General features: G+C 51.3%; 1 protein-coding gene across 4 annotated transcripts in view; it reads left to right on the top strand.

Moving 5' to 3' along the window:
* The first annotated feature begins 506 nt into the window (after positions 1 to 506).
* The window catches only part of CTNNBIP1 (catenin beta interacting protein 1), a 49,527-nt gene continuing 33,688 nt past the window's right edge, over positions 507 to 16,345 (top strand). For 2 of the 4 annotated variants that reach the window (XM_080657824.1, XM_080657826.1), the window contains exon 1: positions 541 to 788. The gene's annotated coding sequence lies outside the window, so the exon portion shown is untranslated. Of the gene's footprint in view, positions 789 to 16,345 lie in introns of all 4 variants that reach the window. The other 2 variants (XM_080657828.1, XM_080657829.1) reach the window with 2 other exon arrangements.

The following is a 16,345-nucleotide window of genomic DNA, read 5'->3' as shown; positions in this document are numbered from 1 at the left end:
CTCAGGAAGACCACGCCTCTGAATGTCCTGCAGCCTCGTCCATTCAGGTTTTTCAGGGATCCTGGGTAAACCGGTCTCACCAAGGATTCCGCCTGGTCTGGCAGCTCCCGTTTTTAAACACAGACCGTGTGTGGCAGAGGCCATTATTTTTACGGGATCACTGTGCTCCTGGAACAGCGAGGGGCACACAAAGTTGCTTTACCTCAGCGACAGCGCTATTAACCCGGCTCCGCCCTCGGGCCGCCTCCTCCGAGTCCCCGCCCCTCCTCCCCTGCCCACCTCCGGTCCCGCCCTCCCCTGTGCTCTGAGCGCAGCTCCGCCACTACTCGCGACCGTGTTACACCGCCCATCTCGTGGCCCCACCCCTTGCTCGAGGCGCCCAATGAGCGTCCCCAAACACCCTGAAGCTCCCGCCCCTCCAAAGGAACCCCCGCCCACTAGCCGATGTAACCAATGAGCGTCCCCGCGTGCTCATGGCCCCACCCCTTCCAGCAGGCCCCGCCCCAGGCGCGGGGCGTTGCTGTGGCCGTGCCTCCGCCGCCCGCGCGGAGCCAGATGCCGCCCCCTTCGCCGGTCCCTCCTCCGGCGGCCTGGCGCCTCCCTCCCTCCCCGCTGCGGTGACTCACGGAGCGGGAGGCGGAGGCTGAGGTGGCCGCTCCCGCTGCTTCTGCTGCTGCTGCTGCTGCCGCCGCCGCGGCTGCTTGGGGTGAGCGTGCCCCGGAATAGGCCGCCGCTCGTCGCGCACGGACCCGCAGCCCACGCCGGCCCGGCCGGGTCGGGCGGCCCAGGTAAGCGCCGAGGCCAGCCCGCGCCCGTAGCGCCCGGGCCGCGCCGCCCCTGGGATCGGGGGAGCCGCCGGCCCTTTGTCTCCCGGGGAGGGGCCGCGGAGGGCACCCCCGACCCCGCTCGGACCCGCCGCTTGGGCCCCCGGCGCGGCGCCCAGGTCTGGGCCAGGCCTCCTCGCCCCGCCGGGCCGCCGCTGCCCCCCCCCCCCCCCCCGCGCCGCTCGCCGGCCCCGCCGAAGACCACCCTGCGGGGTCCTCACCTTCTCACGGAAGGCGCCTCCACAGGTGTCCGAGCCACCCACTCTGTAGCTCACCTCGCCGCGTCGGCTGGTTGTCATCCTCTGTCAGCACTCCAGGTCCTGCGTCCTGTCTCTTCCCTCACCTGAGCCCCACTCAGCATCCTGACCCTGTGCATGGAGCTCCTCCATATTTCCCCAAACTAAATGCTGCCAAGGTCTGGCCACTGGGCTGCCCTTCCTCCCTCTAGTTTGCTGAACTACCGTCTCCCCTTTCCGCCTCTCCCCGTGAGTGTTCCTGAAAGGTACACATTGTAGGCACATGTCTCACCTGTATGGCCAGCTGTTTGGTGAGCCTGCAAAATTAACCACTTGGAGCCCCAAACTGCGCTTCTCACCGCCTTTCCATCACCCCCAGCCCAGCCACCTTCCTTTTTCTGGAACCTGGTATTCAAGACTCATAGCTCCGGACACCCACCCTGTTAGGCCCCCACGCGCCCCTCCCTCTGTGTGCTGAACTTGTCGGAGCAGTGCCTGCTGTCAGGTTAGCCCCTGGGAAGGCCGAGGAGGCCTGTGTTGGCAGCAAATCAAGAGTTTTATGAGTAATGAGATGTGTGGCTTGCAGCACCTCCTATCTGAGGATCTAAATATGCTGTAGCTGTTATTTTGTGTCCTGCCACTCAGAAGTGAGAGGAGTGTGCCTGACTGACGGCTGGGTAAACTGAGGCACAGGGTGTGTTGGTAAGGGACTCCGGGGCAAGTGGGAATTTGTTCTGAGGTGCTGTTCCCTGTTACCTCGACTCTTAGCTTCCTGCTGCAACTGCTGCGCTCTAGTTCCTGGCTTTAGCCAGGGGTGGGCAAACTTTTTGACTCGAGGGCCACAATGGGTTCTTAAACTGGACCGGAGGGCCGGAACAAAAGCATGGATGGAGTGTTTGTGTGAACTAATATAAATTCAAAGTAAAGGAGCGGAGGGGAGAGCAAGAGAACCCTCCGCTCTTTCGGCTCCGCGGGCCGGAAAGAACAGCCAAACGGGCCGGATCTGGCCCGCGGGCCGTAGTTTGCCCACGGCTGCTTTAGACGGTAAATGATACTGATCTTTTGGACCATTAAAGTATCCATAGATACCAACTTCCTGTCACTTAAAGCAGGACTGAATCCTAAAGGTGCCAGCTGTTAAATGCCAGTGTGTCATTCATGGTTTCTGGGTGGAGTTTGTGGTCCTTGTAAATACAAGTTGCCTCTATGGGCTAGAGATTCATCCATTCACTGGTGAGTGCTTACTAGTCAGGCACTAGTCCAAGTGTGGGGCCCCCTGCCCTCCTGTAGCCCACATTGGAAAGAGGACGGAGTAAACAAAGAAGCAGACAAATTAATTTCAGTAGCGGTAAGTGCTATGAAGGTGGGAAGGACCAGTTTGGGTTTTATTCCACGTGCAGTTAGAAGCCATTGGAGGATTTTCCGTAGAGGTGATAAGATCTAAATCTAAGTTCTCAAAGATCGTGCTGGCTGCTATATCGTGACTGGATTACAAGAGGCAAACATAGAAGCAGGGATACCACCAGCTGCCTGGCACGAAGTGATGGAGTCTTGGGGGACCAGCGTGGTAACAGTGAAAGCGGAGAGGTGGAACCCGTCTGCTCTCCTGGGAGAAGCTGAGCTGTAAAGCAAACCTTCCTGGAACATCGACTGAGATTTCTATGTCAAACAGAGAACTTCCAGACCTGACCATGCCCAGGTGTAGCTCAGCAAAGCATACTCAACACCTGTTGTGAGCCAGACTGTGCTAGACTCTAGGGCACGGGTGGGGAGCCTTTTTTCTGCCAAGGGCCTTTTGGATATTTATAACATCATACAAAATTATCAACTGAAAAATTACCCTGCTGCTTAGCGGTGTGGGTCAGCAGTTGAACGTTGACATAGGAACCAAGAGGTCACCGGTTCTATTCCTAGTAGGGCTCCTGCCCAGGTTGCGGGCTCGATCCCCAGTAGGGGATGTGCTGGAGACAGCCAATCAATGATGTTTTTTCTCATCAATATTTCTATCCCTCTATCCCATTCTGTTCCTCTCTCTCTAAAAAAATCAATAAAAATAAATTTTTTTAGCCTCGCCGGTTTGGCTCAGTGGATGGAGCCTCGGCCTGCGGATTGAAGGGTTTGATTCTGGTCAAGGGCACATACCTCGGTTGCAGGCTTCTCCCCTCTCCACCAGGCCCTGGTCTAGGTGTGTGCAGGAGGCAACCAATTGATGTGTTTCTCTCACATCGATATTTCTCTCTGTCCTTCCCTCTCTCTTCCACTCTGTCTGAAAATCAGTGGAAAAATATATTTGGGTGAGGATTAAAAAATAAATGAATGAATAAATAAAATAAAATAAAAAATAAAAATTAGCCTGCTATATTTGGTCAAACAGTTAATTAACTCACCCCTAATGCGTTGGCAGGGCCAGACCAAATGATTTCTCAGGCCTTATGTGGCCCATGGTCGGAACGTTCCCCACCCCTGCTCTAGGGGTACAAACATGAACAAGGGGAATAGGGAGTAGTCCCCATGATGTAACCATTCTCACAGAAGGGTTACCCCCTCCTGGATGGAAAGAGGGCTTGTGGGTTTAAAAACCACTTGAAGTGGAGGAGGGCAGAGCATGCTAGGCTTTGTTCCCACATCTAGCTGCATTAGTTAAATGAGAGCATTATAGCCCTTTCGCTGCTGTAAGATGTTGCCCAAAGAAATTGGAACTGTTCTTAGGTAGCAGAACATGGACAAGATCAATGGCCCTGAACTTGTACCATGAAACCGAATAAAACTTGATCTCCATGCCGCTCCAAATCTGTGCTGTCAGAACACATCAGAACTAGAGGACCTCAGGGGTTACGTAGGTCAGCCACTTTTATGGTTGGGGATCTGTGGCCCAAGAGGCTGAAGAGCTCTTGAAATCCCATAGCAGTTTGTACATTTTTCTTATGGCACCCGCCACTTTCTGCCTCTGTTTCAGCTCCGTGTGTCTGTGCATGACTCAAAGCTTACTGAGACCAGGATTGCTATTGGGGTCATCTTTGCATTTCTCACAGTGCCTCAATCAGTGTCCTATACAAAAAGTAAACTCATCAAGTATTGGTTGATGTGCCTGGGTGTTTCACAGCATCTAAAACTAGAAGCCAGCACTCCTGACCCTTGTCCCTCCTTGTCTTTTCATCAGACCACACTTCCTTTCAGATTTCCAGATTTCTCCTCATCCAGCATGCAACACTGGTAAGCCAGCAGTCTCCATCTCACTGAGCTCCCAGGACGGGGCAGCCCTTCCTTGACGGGTCTGCTCTCTCCAGCCCTGCCTACAAGGAACAGCTGCTGCGTTTGGATCTTGGTTCTGCCATCATGAGCTGCGTGACCTTGACCCCTACGATATAAACTTCATTACACCATGTAACTTGACCCCTCTGTGCCTCAGTTTCTCCATCTATAAAATAATAATACTTCTTCCATTATTGAAAGAAGGGAGGATTAAATTAACTAACACTTATCAGAACCTTAGAACAGCACTGAGTGCCTGCTTGGTGTAAGTAGCAGCTATTATTTCACCATTATTTATTTATCTGATCTCCCAACAGAATTTAAGCTCTTTGGGTGCAGAGATTTTGTCTTTTTTATTTTGTGCGTGTGTCTACTGTTATAGTTCAGTGCCTAAACTTGGTAGGTCCTCAGTAAATATTTGTTAAATTGAATGATTCATTGAACCACCTACTAAGTGCCAGGCACCGTTGCGGGTGCTGGGGATGTAACCAACAGATCATGAAGATACATGGTCTAATGAAGTTTATATTGTAGTGAGACAGCCAGTAAACAAATAGACAAGTGAACAAAATAACCAAGAATGGTGAAAAGAGATACAGGGAGAATAAAACTGGGCAATGAGATGGAGAATGACTGGGGTGAGGGTTAGGTCATAACTTTAGCTAGCTCTTGGAGGTGACTTTGAATGGACACCCCGTCGATGGGCAGAGAGGACAGCAGGAGCAGGAGCAATAAGGCCAGCGGGACTGGAACGAGGTGGGCGAGGACTTGGTTGGGGCTGAATCTGTGACCACAGTGAGGAGTTTGGATTTGACTCTAATTCTGAACAGTGGGAAGTCACTGCGCAGGAATTCTTCCTGGTGGTCCACCTGGCCAAGAGCAGGACACTAGGACGAGCAGTGAGTGGGCTCTCCTTGTCCTCGGAAGACTTTGGGAGGCCAGGAGGCCAGCAATGACGAGTTTATTCCCATCAAGTTCCTCATTTTTCTGGCCGAGATACCTAGGAGATATGGGGCCATTGGCTAGGTTGGTGAAGGTGCAGGCGTGTGTCTGTGTGTCCTGCAGACTCCACTGAGCCTTCTTTCCCCCTGAGTCCATAAGTGATCAGTAGCATTTCTTGAGTTGAATGAACGAGCATTGCCACATCTTAGCATCTTGTCCTATACAAGGGCATGTCCTATGTTCTCTGCTTGCTCCGCATGAGTTAAAGCTTCTTACCTTGATACTGACTCTAAAGTAACCTTGGAGTTTTGCTATTCTTCAGATGTGCACCAAAGACACCCACACACAAACATGTCACAGTGTCTCTGTTGGGGGAATACCAAGATTGACAGGGAAGCTTTCTGCCACCCCAACCCATCCCCCCACACCCTTCTCTTCCAGTCTCCTAGTGATATCACCAGGCCCTCTATAGAGGGTCGGCCACACTGTCACTGTTTGGTCACTTGATCAGGAGCACAGTGGTACCTAGAAAGCATTGGCTATCTTTGGTGGAGTTGGGAAGCTCAACAGAGCACTCAGAGAATGGCATTTCAAACCGAGGGCTCCAGCTCGCCAGGAATCCAGAGTTGGCCTCCTCAGACTGGGTGCAGTTGGCCAGCTTTTCAACTCCTCATTCAGGCATCTCCTTGTCAGTTAGTGTCCATGATGCCACTTGCTCTTAACCTTGAGAGGCCAACAGGAGTTAGTGGGAATCAAATAGGACTTTTGTGTTGTAAGTCACCGTCAGGGTCCTGGGGCATTTCATTGGCAGGATGGGAAATGCGGGTTAGTCATCTGTCATCTGTAGCCTTGTAAAAGCTGAACAGTGTGGGTGTGACTATTTTCTCGAGTAACTGTGTTTTGTGTTTCTTTCTTTAATTACAAGAGTGATATGTGCTCATTTAGAAAATGAGGAAAAGAATGATAGTGGCCTTTCACATACATTATCTCATTTAATCCTTACTGTCGTTTCTGAGATACACACCATTATTACCATTTTACAGATTCAGAAGCTGAGGCCTAGAAAGGTTAAGTAACTTGTCTGAGGTCAAGCTAGTCGGGAACAGAGTCAGATTCAAACCGAGGAAGTATGTAGGGCTCCTGAGCCTCAGTTTGCTCTGAGCACCCTGTTAGACGCTGCTTCTTAGCATAAAGGACAGAGAAGAACAGAATCTCGCCGAAGCCCCGCTGGGTGGCATTGTTAGGGTCCAGAGTTAGCTCACTGGCTGATGCAAAGAGCTTGAATCCTACGCCCTTTCCCTGTCTCTTCTGACCTTGGGCAAGCTAATTAACCTCCATTTGCCTTCCTTTCCCCAACGGTAAAGGTGGATAATGATACCTGTGCCTTCATAGCTCGCAGGGCCATTGTGATGTGTGAGCCAAGGTGCTTTTGAACCTCTTTATGAAAGGGTGCTGAGCACCAACTGCTGTTACGCTCAGTTATTAAAGACCTATTAGGCCCTGATCCTCCACGAAGCCTTGTTAAAAGGGGAAGACAACAGTCCCAGCGGGGAAGGTGGCGTGATTGGCCCAAACCTTGTTTTCCTCCTTCTGAAGTTTCTCAGTGAGTGAGGGTCATGAGTCTTTCTCCATTCTTCATGGTCAGATGGTACTGTGTGAGCTTCTGTACGCAGGTGTGTGTGCCACGCATCACAACACGGTCGAGGACCATTCATAGCAGGGCAGAGAAGGGGTTAAAGGGCTTGGGTTCTAATCCTGCCTATGATGACTTCATAAAAAAGCCCCAAACACAGAGATCCAAGGAGCAATGGCTGTCTTCCATTTGTCCTTCCTTCCCTCCCTCCCAGTGATTCATTAATTCAATTAATAAATATTCACTGAGCTTTGATTACAGTGCAGGTCCCACTGGGAATTCTCTGGTGAGCAGGGTAAAAAGAATTATTCCCTTGTAGTCTAGGCCGGGCCAAGAGGCTTATGATCTAGTTGGAGTTGTGTGAATAAAGAAAAAGCCTGCTGGTGAGTGTTGTGCATCTCAGGGACAGTCAGGGTATAATTTCCAGGGGTACACATCGGCCCCCAGGCGGACCTGCCCTGGGAGGGCGTTGAAGGTGGAGGGCTGGGTTTGGCTTCCCAGAAGAGCAAGGGAAGAGTTCACGGAATAGAGCCCTTCTGTGCCCCACTTACCAAAAGCTGCCCTCGGTGTGGGCCTATGTATTAACAATTAGCACCTGGCGGTGGTGGTTAGTAAGAACTCCATTTCCGCTTAAGGCCTTAAGCCTGTGTTACTGGAGTTCGAGTCAGGGAGAGTTCAAGATCATGGGGGTGGGCTCTTTCCAGAGTTTTTTGAAGTTATGCCACCAATCTAGTGCCTTTCTTATGAATAACCGCCAGACCTGCCTCTCCAGAATTCTCTCCCTGCCGGATAGGCGTCCCTCTGCTAACTTGGGAAAACAGGCATATGGCAGCAGGTGGGCTGTGGGGTGGCTGTTCGATGCTCTCCCGCATGCTCACGGTGTTCCCGAAAGAACTGATGCCTGTGGACCCCTGTGTCCTCGATCCCCCGTTTGGGGTCAATATTCACAGAGTGGGATGGAGGAAGGTTCTTTCTTCCCTGAGTCTGCCCAGCACCAGGCCTCGGGGTTCCTTCAAAGAGCAAGGCTGGGGAGGCCCAGCAGTTCGTGAGAAAGCACACAGTGTTCCTGCTCCCTCCAGCCAGGCCTGGGGTGGAGAGGGCAAAGGGCTGGCAGAGGCATCTGCCCACGGTCGGAGAGAGAGGAAGGCGCCAGGACAGCGTGGTGTACTGCTGGGCGATGTTACTTTCACCCAGACCCCGACATGTCGCCATCTTCCTGGTGCTAGTCAGCTGCCCCCTCAGTCTGGGGGGCCCCAGAATCATTCGTCATCTGATCAGGAGGAAATGGCCGGCTGGGCAAGGAGACCGGGTCACTCCGTCCCTAGACTTGCCCACAGGGACGCCGGTTCAGCGGGGAGAATGTGACCCACTTTCATATCCCCTCCCACGTGGAGAGCTGGGTGGGAGTCTTTTGGAGACCAGCTCCAATTAAGGTTTTCTCAGGCCTGAGTATCTCCTGAGTATCCAACCCACATGTTTCCTGCTGTGGAATTCTGTGGTCCGTGTCCCTGAACTGAAAACAACCCGAGGCCGATGAAGTTACGCCTTGTTGTCCTGCAGTCCTGGATGCTGCCCGCGGAGCTCCCTGTGGGGATCAGGGTCCCTTTGGGTTCAAACACCTCTCACAATGTGAGCCCCGCCCTGCTCTTCCTGCTAAGTCACCAGGCAAACCAGGGGCCCAGGTTCCAAAGGTCAGCCTTGGCCTCCCTGCCCAGACCAAGGCCTCACAGCCCCAGGCAGCCCAGCTTCCGACAGACCCATCTTGACCCTCATCCTTGCAGATCATCCTTCTGCTGCAGGAATGTGAACGGAAACGTGTTCCGGGCCCTCTAGGTTTTGTCCATTCTCAGCAGGTGGAGGACATTTGAATGATTTTTCTGATTGTAATTTTATGTTTCTCCTGTGTGTGGTTGGGGGTGGAGGGAGCCTGCTTTAAATGCATGGAGCTGTGAGTACTGCCAACATGATTTGGGGATTTTAAGCTGGTGAAGTGGTGGTTAAGAGCCCCTAAACGATCCATTTACAAAGGAAGCAGCAAAAGGTGAGGCAGGGAAACTGCTAAGGTGAGCTCCCCTAAGCTGTGACCTCTGCTAGGCTGTGACCTCAGCCCTGTGAGCTTCCAGACTGAGGCAGAGGCTGTTCAGCCACGCCCCCTCCCCCCCACTGTGTCTGTCCCCATTGTTGGCACTGCCCAGTGGCCTTTTGAGGCACATGGTGTTCCTCTGGCCGACACTGGAGTTGCAGGAAGACAGGGGTGCCAGTGATTTTTAGTAGGACCTGGTGGGGCTTACAGGCCATCAGGCCGGCTGTGGGAGCGTCTGTCCAGGCCCCGGCTCTGTTTTCCTGCACGGAGCAGCCTTCTGGAGCTTATGGTGGGACAGGGTGGAGTGGAGTTACCAGCACAAATGTCCTTCCTCCCATCTGGTGTGAAGCTGCCACTGCCACCTGCCAGGCAGCATGTGCCCATCGCCTCACGGTTGCCCCAGGTGGTGGCTGCCCACCCTCACTTCCCATCTCTTGGAAGAGAAGAGTGTTCCCAGGCCTGTGAGCAGTGATGGGGGAGCTCAAATGCTCAGCACCGGGCACTGCACTGGACTGGCGACCTCCCAGAAAAGATCTTTCTTTTGTTCTCATATTCTGACCCGACGCCACTTCCTTTAAAGGAAAAATCATTCATTGGAGTAGGTAATGCATACACATAGTCCAGAATTCAAAAGGCTATATGGAGAACACTGTCTTCCTCCTTCCCTGGATTCCCATCCCCGAAAGAGACCATGCTAGCCAGAGACATCCTGCATGTGTGCAAGTGCACCATGCACACGTGTGACCGCACATAGGCCTGGCATGCACTGCTTTGTTTCATACTGTAACACAGTGCTCTGCACCTTAACTTCTTCCACTTCGCAGTAAATACTAGAACTCTCCACACCACCACCACCACCACCGTCGCTAATACCTCTGGAGCATTTCCTGTGGCTATCGCTGAAAGTGCTTTACTTATACCAACTCATTCACTCCTCACAGCAGCCCTATGAACTAAGTACTGTTATTGCCAACAGTTTGCAGATGAGTAAACTGAGGCACGGAGAGAGTAAGTTACTTGTCTAAGGTCATTTAGAACTATCTCACTCTAATGGTTTCATGACATTCTTTTGATTGGTTACATTTTAATTTTTTAAAACTAGTCCACTGTTGGTGAGCACTTAAGTTCTCTGTCTTTTGTTAGTATGAACCAGGAATATTCTTCTACACATATCTTTGTGCGTTTGTGTATCTATAGGATAAATTCCTTCAGGCTGAATTGTTAGAGCAAAGGGTACATCTGTTTCAATTTTTAGTTTTGCCAAATTGCCCTTTGTGGAGAGTCTCACGTTTTACATACCCACTAAAATTGTACAAGAATACCTATTTCCCTGATACCTTGGTAGAAATTATAATTTTAAAAAATGTTTTTTTTATTGATTTCAGAGAGGAAGGAGAGTGAGAGAGAGAGAGGAGAAACATCAATGATGAGAGAGAATCATTGATGGGCTGCCTCCTGCACAGCCCCTGCTGGGGATCGAGCCCACAACCCGGGCATGTGCCCCTTGACCAAAATTGAGCCCAGGACCCTTTGGTCCGCAGGCCCGCGCTCCACTGAGCCAAACACCCTAGGGCTGTTGTTAAACTTTTTTATTGTTGCTAATCTGATTGGTGAAAAGTGGCATATTATAATTTTAATTTGCATTTTCTTTATGAGGAAACAAAACATAATTTCACATCTTTAAGAGCCATTTATGAATAATCTATTATATTGTTTGGCCATTTCTTGGTTTGGCCATCTTTTTCTTATTGATCTATAGGTACTATTTATATATTAAGGAAATTTATCCCATAGCTGTGATATATGCTACACATATTTCCACAATTTGTCATTGTTCTTTTGATTATGTTTTTTTTCTCATTCAGAGAGTTTGCTTTTTATATAATCAGATTTTTAAATCTTTTCTTTAATCACTTTTAGGTTTTATTTCATATTTTTTTCTTATCCCACTGTTGTTGTTTTTTTCTGTTTTCTTCTGATATACATATTCTCGCTTCTCTAAATTTAAAAATTTGCTCCATAGCCAAGGCATCAAACCCGGCATCACCAGGAATGGGGCAAACCGGCATTGTGTGCCTCCAGTGGGGGGTGGACAGCATCAGCTGCGGCAGCTTCTTGCCATAATGCTTACTCTAATCTGGACAAATCCAATTGTCCTGGCCTCGAACAAATGTTAATGTCTGATAAACAAGGAGAAGCTGGTGAGCCATTCTAGGCCAAAGGAAGTGAAAGAGCGCGAGAACCAAATGTAATTGAGATCCTTCATTGGGTCCTGGGTTAAAAACCAGTAACGGCCGAAGAGAGGGGAGTGGGGCTGGGGAGATTTGGATATGGGTCAATATTAAATTCCTTGGGGTGAAAATAGTTGGGGAAATTTGGATATGGGTCAATATTAAATTCCTTGGGGTGAAAATAGTTGGGGAAATTTGGATATGGGTCAATATTAAATTCCTTGGGGTGAAAATAGTTGGGGAAATTTGGATATGGGTCAATATTAAATTCTTTGGGGTGAAAATAGTTGGGGAGATTTGGATATGGGTCAATATTAAATTCCTTGGGGTGAAAATAGTTGGGGAGATTTGGATATGGGTCAATATTAAATTCCTTGGGGTGAAAATGGCCCTGCAGGAGAATGGCCTTAGGAGAAACATAATGAGGCACTTAGCACAGACAGCATCGTGACATCTGCAGCTTACTTTCAAACGGCTCAGGATGAAAAGCAAACATACCCTCATTTCCCCACAACATGGAGAGGCGGGAGACAAAGGCGGCACCGGGTTAGCAACGGGGGCTCGAGGGGCAGGTATGGGGATGTTCCTGGTGCTGTTCTTTCAGCTTCTCTGTGGCTTTGAAATTTTTCAAAATAAAAAGGCGAGGAGAAAAGAACAACAGCTTTGTTCCACCTGGGATTTATTTTGGTTTCAGTCCCCTTGTCCTGGATTTCTGGTCTCTTGCCCCCTTTTTATAGCACACCCAGCCCTCTCTCAGGAACTCCTATTTTGGGTGAGCTCTTCTTTTTTGGACTTGGACTTGTTTATGATTGAGTATCTTTCTGGCAGACACATGACTTTTCTAGAAGCAGGTAAGATCTGGCGTGCACTGATGCCTGCTTTTTTGTTTTGTTTTCTTTTAACCTTATGTGTCCTAAGTAAATTTGCAAGGGAATCTAGTTCTCTGAGACACCGTCTTCCTCAGGAATGTCATCACACCGACGTGTCTGTAACTCACTGGGCTCAGCAAACCTAGATGGGAGCTTTTCCCCTCAGGTGAGAGTTTTTGCAAGAGGTCAAGGTCTGCTTGGGGTCTGTGGACATGGGCTTGTCAAAGACTGCTGGGTTTCATGTCATGAAATGTGACAGCCTTCGGTGAGTAACTGGCTGTAAAACCAGGAGTCTTTTTGCCAGGGGAGCGCTCACAGGCCAGTCTTGCCAGGAGCTTCTGCCGCCTTTCCGTGGCTTGGTGACTAATGGTTTAGTGGCTTTGGGAACGGGGATGTCATTACAAATGGATGATGGGGATTTGGCTCCTGAACCCGGTTATCTGGGTGCGCCTATCTGGGTGTTTATGCCTCCACCCCTTGGGAATGGGGACATTTTATTGGAGCCCTCCCAACCCCTGTGGCCTCCATTCCATTCCTGTCCACATGTCTGAGCTTTTCCACAGTGGCCCCGAGCAAACTCTCCAGGTGACAGTGGTAGAATCCCGCTGCATTAGGTGCTGCATTAGATGTGTTCCCCTCTCAGAGCAGTGTGTGCATTTTCTCTGCTCAGTCCTCACCTCGCCTCCTGCCTCCCTCCCCCCTCCGTTCTTCCCTTCCCACGGGACAGGTTTAGTGACCCCCCCAGGACTCCTCGTCCTCACGCTGCTTCCCCAGTGAGTTACAGAAACAAGCACATGTAGGTTCTGGAGTTGTCTTTGTTTAAAATATTTTTGATTCTGATTATCAGCTTGTTCAACATTTCGGAAGGAAGGAAACCAAGTCTTCAGCAGCCTCTTAGGGGAGGTTTCCTCCTTCCTTGGATTATTTTTTGTTCGGAGCGAGCTGGAGGGAAAGGCGAGGGAAGTCACTGCCTGTGGAGTAGGCAGAGCAGTTATCCAAACAAACAGTGTGTGGCTCATGGGACAGTGCAGGTGTGATGAATCCTTGCAAACTGTAGCAATGGTGTGGGTATTTTTAGAGCCCATGTCCACAGAACCCAAACATATCTATATTCTTATGCAAATTAGCACATACCTATATACTGAAAGCCTATAGGAAGAGAGGGCAGTATCCCTAAATCCTATTTTCTTTTTTCTAAAATATATTTTGATTGATTTCAGAGAGGAAAGGAAAGAGAGATACTAGTAGAAACATCAGTGATGAGAACCATTAATCTGCCTCCTGCACGCCCCCTACTGGGGATGGAGCTGGGCATGTGCCCTGACCAGGAATCGAACCTCGACCTCCTCGTTCATAGGTTGATGCTCCACCATTGACCCACACCAGCCAGGCTAAAACCTATTTTCTTAAGAGTTTAGAGAAGTTTCACCCAGGAGACCACACCTAGAGCCCGTCAGCTGGGGCCTGAGGACAGCCACCCCCAGAGCTGGGCAGTGAGCAGGGGGCCGGCTCTGGAGGCCAAGCGGCTGCAGCCTGCCCACCTAGGGCCATGCACTACTGGGGGCCGAGCTCTTGCCCTGCAGGCAACTCGATTGACTTAATGACCTACTTGTTGCAATGGGAACCCAGAGGCGCCCTGACCCTGGATTCTGAGGGGCTGCAGTGAACCAGGTTCAGGAAGCTTATTTATTTGACCCAATTCTAGGAGACTGTAACGGAGAAAGAGCTGGGGAGGGCAGTGATTCCTGGGCGGACCAGCCTGCCGTTGGGCTCTGGGAGGGCCGGGCGGGCCGTGCCTGGGCCTGCTTCTGGGATCAAGGCTTGTCCCTGCGAGAAGGAGGTTTGGTGTGAACGTGTCCATGTGGCTCGCAGTGGAGGGACCTTTTGCAGCTCCCGACAAATAAACAGCAGTCACTTTCCCCCTTCCTCATTCAGAACAAAGAAACCCTGCAGATCTGACATTGCCCTGGGCAGCAGGGTTGCCGGTGCTTCTGTGGGCCGAAATGAACATGCTGGCATCCTTCTCTGAAGGTGGCCAAGGTCTGTGAAACCTCCTGGCCAGGCTCCTTCCCTGGATTTTCAGGCTTGGAGCTGGTCCTTCCAGCCTCAAGTTGACTTCTGCTAACTCCTTATCTCCTTGAGAACACCGACCAGCAGTACAAACCAGGTTCTCCCTTGGTGAGGGGCGGAGGAGGTCAGCAGGCGGGGGCACCTCAGACACTAATCTAGGTCACAGGAGAGAAAAAGGTCCTTCTGCCACCGGCTTGCGTGGGCGGCTTTTGGTACTGGCAGGTGCTCAGCCCACGAGGGTGGCCCAGCCTGGGAGCCCAGGAGAGGGGTGGGAGCTTCCATCCCCCTGAGAGCTGAGGGTCCCAGCCCTTACATTCACTTATAACTAGGCCAGGGTTCAGGAGTTTGCATTGCCCACTCCCTGGAACCTGCCAGAGGCCGAAGGTCACAAGTCAGACTGAGTCAGAGGACCTTCCGGAGCCAGATTCTGTAGGTGCTGGTTCCTGACTCCTCGGCTCAGGCTCCCCCGGGCCAGGTTTCAGGCTCCAGCTGTTCTCTGGGAAGAAAAAAAGAATCTTTTTAAAGTCAGTCAAAAGATGCCTTTTTTCCCTTCTGTCATTGTTCCCCTGCTGTGCGGAGAGGAGATAAAACCCCACCTGCATGTCCCTTGGTCAGAACTCTAGAGCTAATGACTTGCCTGGGATGGGGAGTGCCCGGGGCAGCGGAAACTTCCCAGGCTCCGCATTCCCTTCCTGTCTGCATTGTTCTCAGAGCTGTCAGGGCTGGCCCGCCAGGTACTCTTTCTTAGCTGTAAGGAGGGGGGTTTCTCCCAATTCAGGACTCAAAGAGACAGTGAGATGGGATAACCTTTTCTATGAATCAGGCCAAAATCACAGGTACATTTTTATACTAGAAGTTCTAAACAGAAGCCTTAGACCAGTCCAGTTGCATCAACATGTTAATATGCACGGACAAGCTCCTTCAGTGCCCCCGAGTCTCAGATTCTCTGAGGTAAGGACATCCGGAGGCCTGGAGGCTTCCTTCACGGTCCACCCCAGTGACTAACACAGACGTGACCGGCGGCACTTTTCAACCGTCCAGATCCTTCAGCACAAGGACCTCAGGCTCTTCCAGGGGCCTCGGAAATATTGGAGAGCTGAAAAAAAAGGGTCCGCTCCCTCCACTCTGTAAGTTATGTGAGAATTCTATTTAATGTGATGTGGGTCCGTTTTAACCTGTCTCTGAGAATAAGGCTGCCTGGGGCCTGTGAAGGCCTTCAAACCAGCATGTGGCCTGCCCTCAGCGGGCGTCCGGTTTGGAGATGGGAACAGAGATGCAGATGCCAAGGTGCCATGTCAGGGCAGTGCTGTGAGTGGAGGAAATTTGGGCGGGTGTGCAAACACAGGCGTCCAGGCTGCCCAGAGAAGGTACCGGTAGAATGGTGAGCAGTCGGTAGGGAGGAGTGTTCTAGGCCGAGGGACCAGCAGATGGGAAGGCCCGGAGGGGCTGAAGCAGCCTGGTGCAGTGGCCACTCTGAGGGAACACTGAGCAGGGTTTCTCCCTCAGTGCTGTGGAATGGGGGCCAGACAACGCCTTGTTGTGGCAGCTGTCCTGTGCATCGTAGGATGCTGAGCCACCTCCCTGCCACCTACCCAGTAGCATCCTCCCAGTTATGACAGTCAGAGCCCTGCCCAGCGGTTGAGCATCGATCTATGAACCAGGAGGTCACATTCAATTCCTGGTCAGGGCACATGCCCGGGTTACAGGGTCGACCCCCAGTAGGGGGCATGCAGGAGGCAGCTGAGCAGCAATCATTCTCTCTCATCATTGATGTTTCCATCTCTCTCTCCCTCTCCCTTCCTCTCTGGAATTAAAAAAAAAAAAAAAAAAAGATGTGTCTTGGGACATTGCCAAATGCCCCCAACTGAGGACAGCCAGGATCTGACTGCCTGCCCTGCACCAGGGTGAAGTGGTGTCATGTGCAAGAGTGGCCTGTGGGGCTTGCTCAGAGGGAGAGTCACGCCACGGAAAGGAGGGTGCACCCCCAGGTCTTGCCTCACCTCGGTTTTCTGTGTTGAGACCTTCCTCGGGGTCATCAGGACAGCTGGGAAGGATGGCCATGCCCTGGTTGTTACCGGGCCGCTTGCAGTCACGTCAGGTGGATCTGATTCTGATGCTTCGTGAAGGGCCTTCATCAGAGTGGTGTGACCTGCAGCAGTACTCACCGCATTGCTGTGAAGGGGCAGGTCGAAGCTCTGAGGGTAA

The sequence above is a fragment of the Plecotus auritus genome (assembly GCF_963455305.1).
Source record: "Plecotus auritus genome assembly, chromosome: 2".
Lineage (NCBI taxonomy): Eukaryota > Metazoa > Chordata > Mammalia > Chiroptera > Vespertilionidae > Plecotus > Plecotus auritus.
Note: the sequence above shows the minus strand (reverse complement) of the source record. Positions and strands in the feature narration are given on the sequence as shown.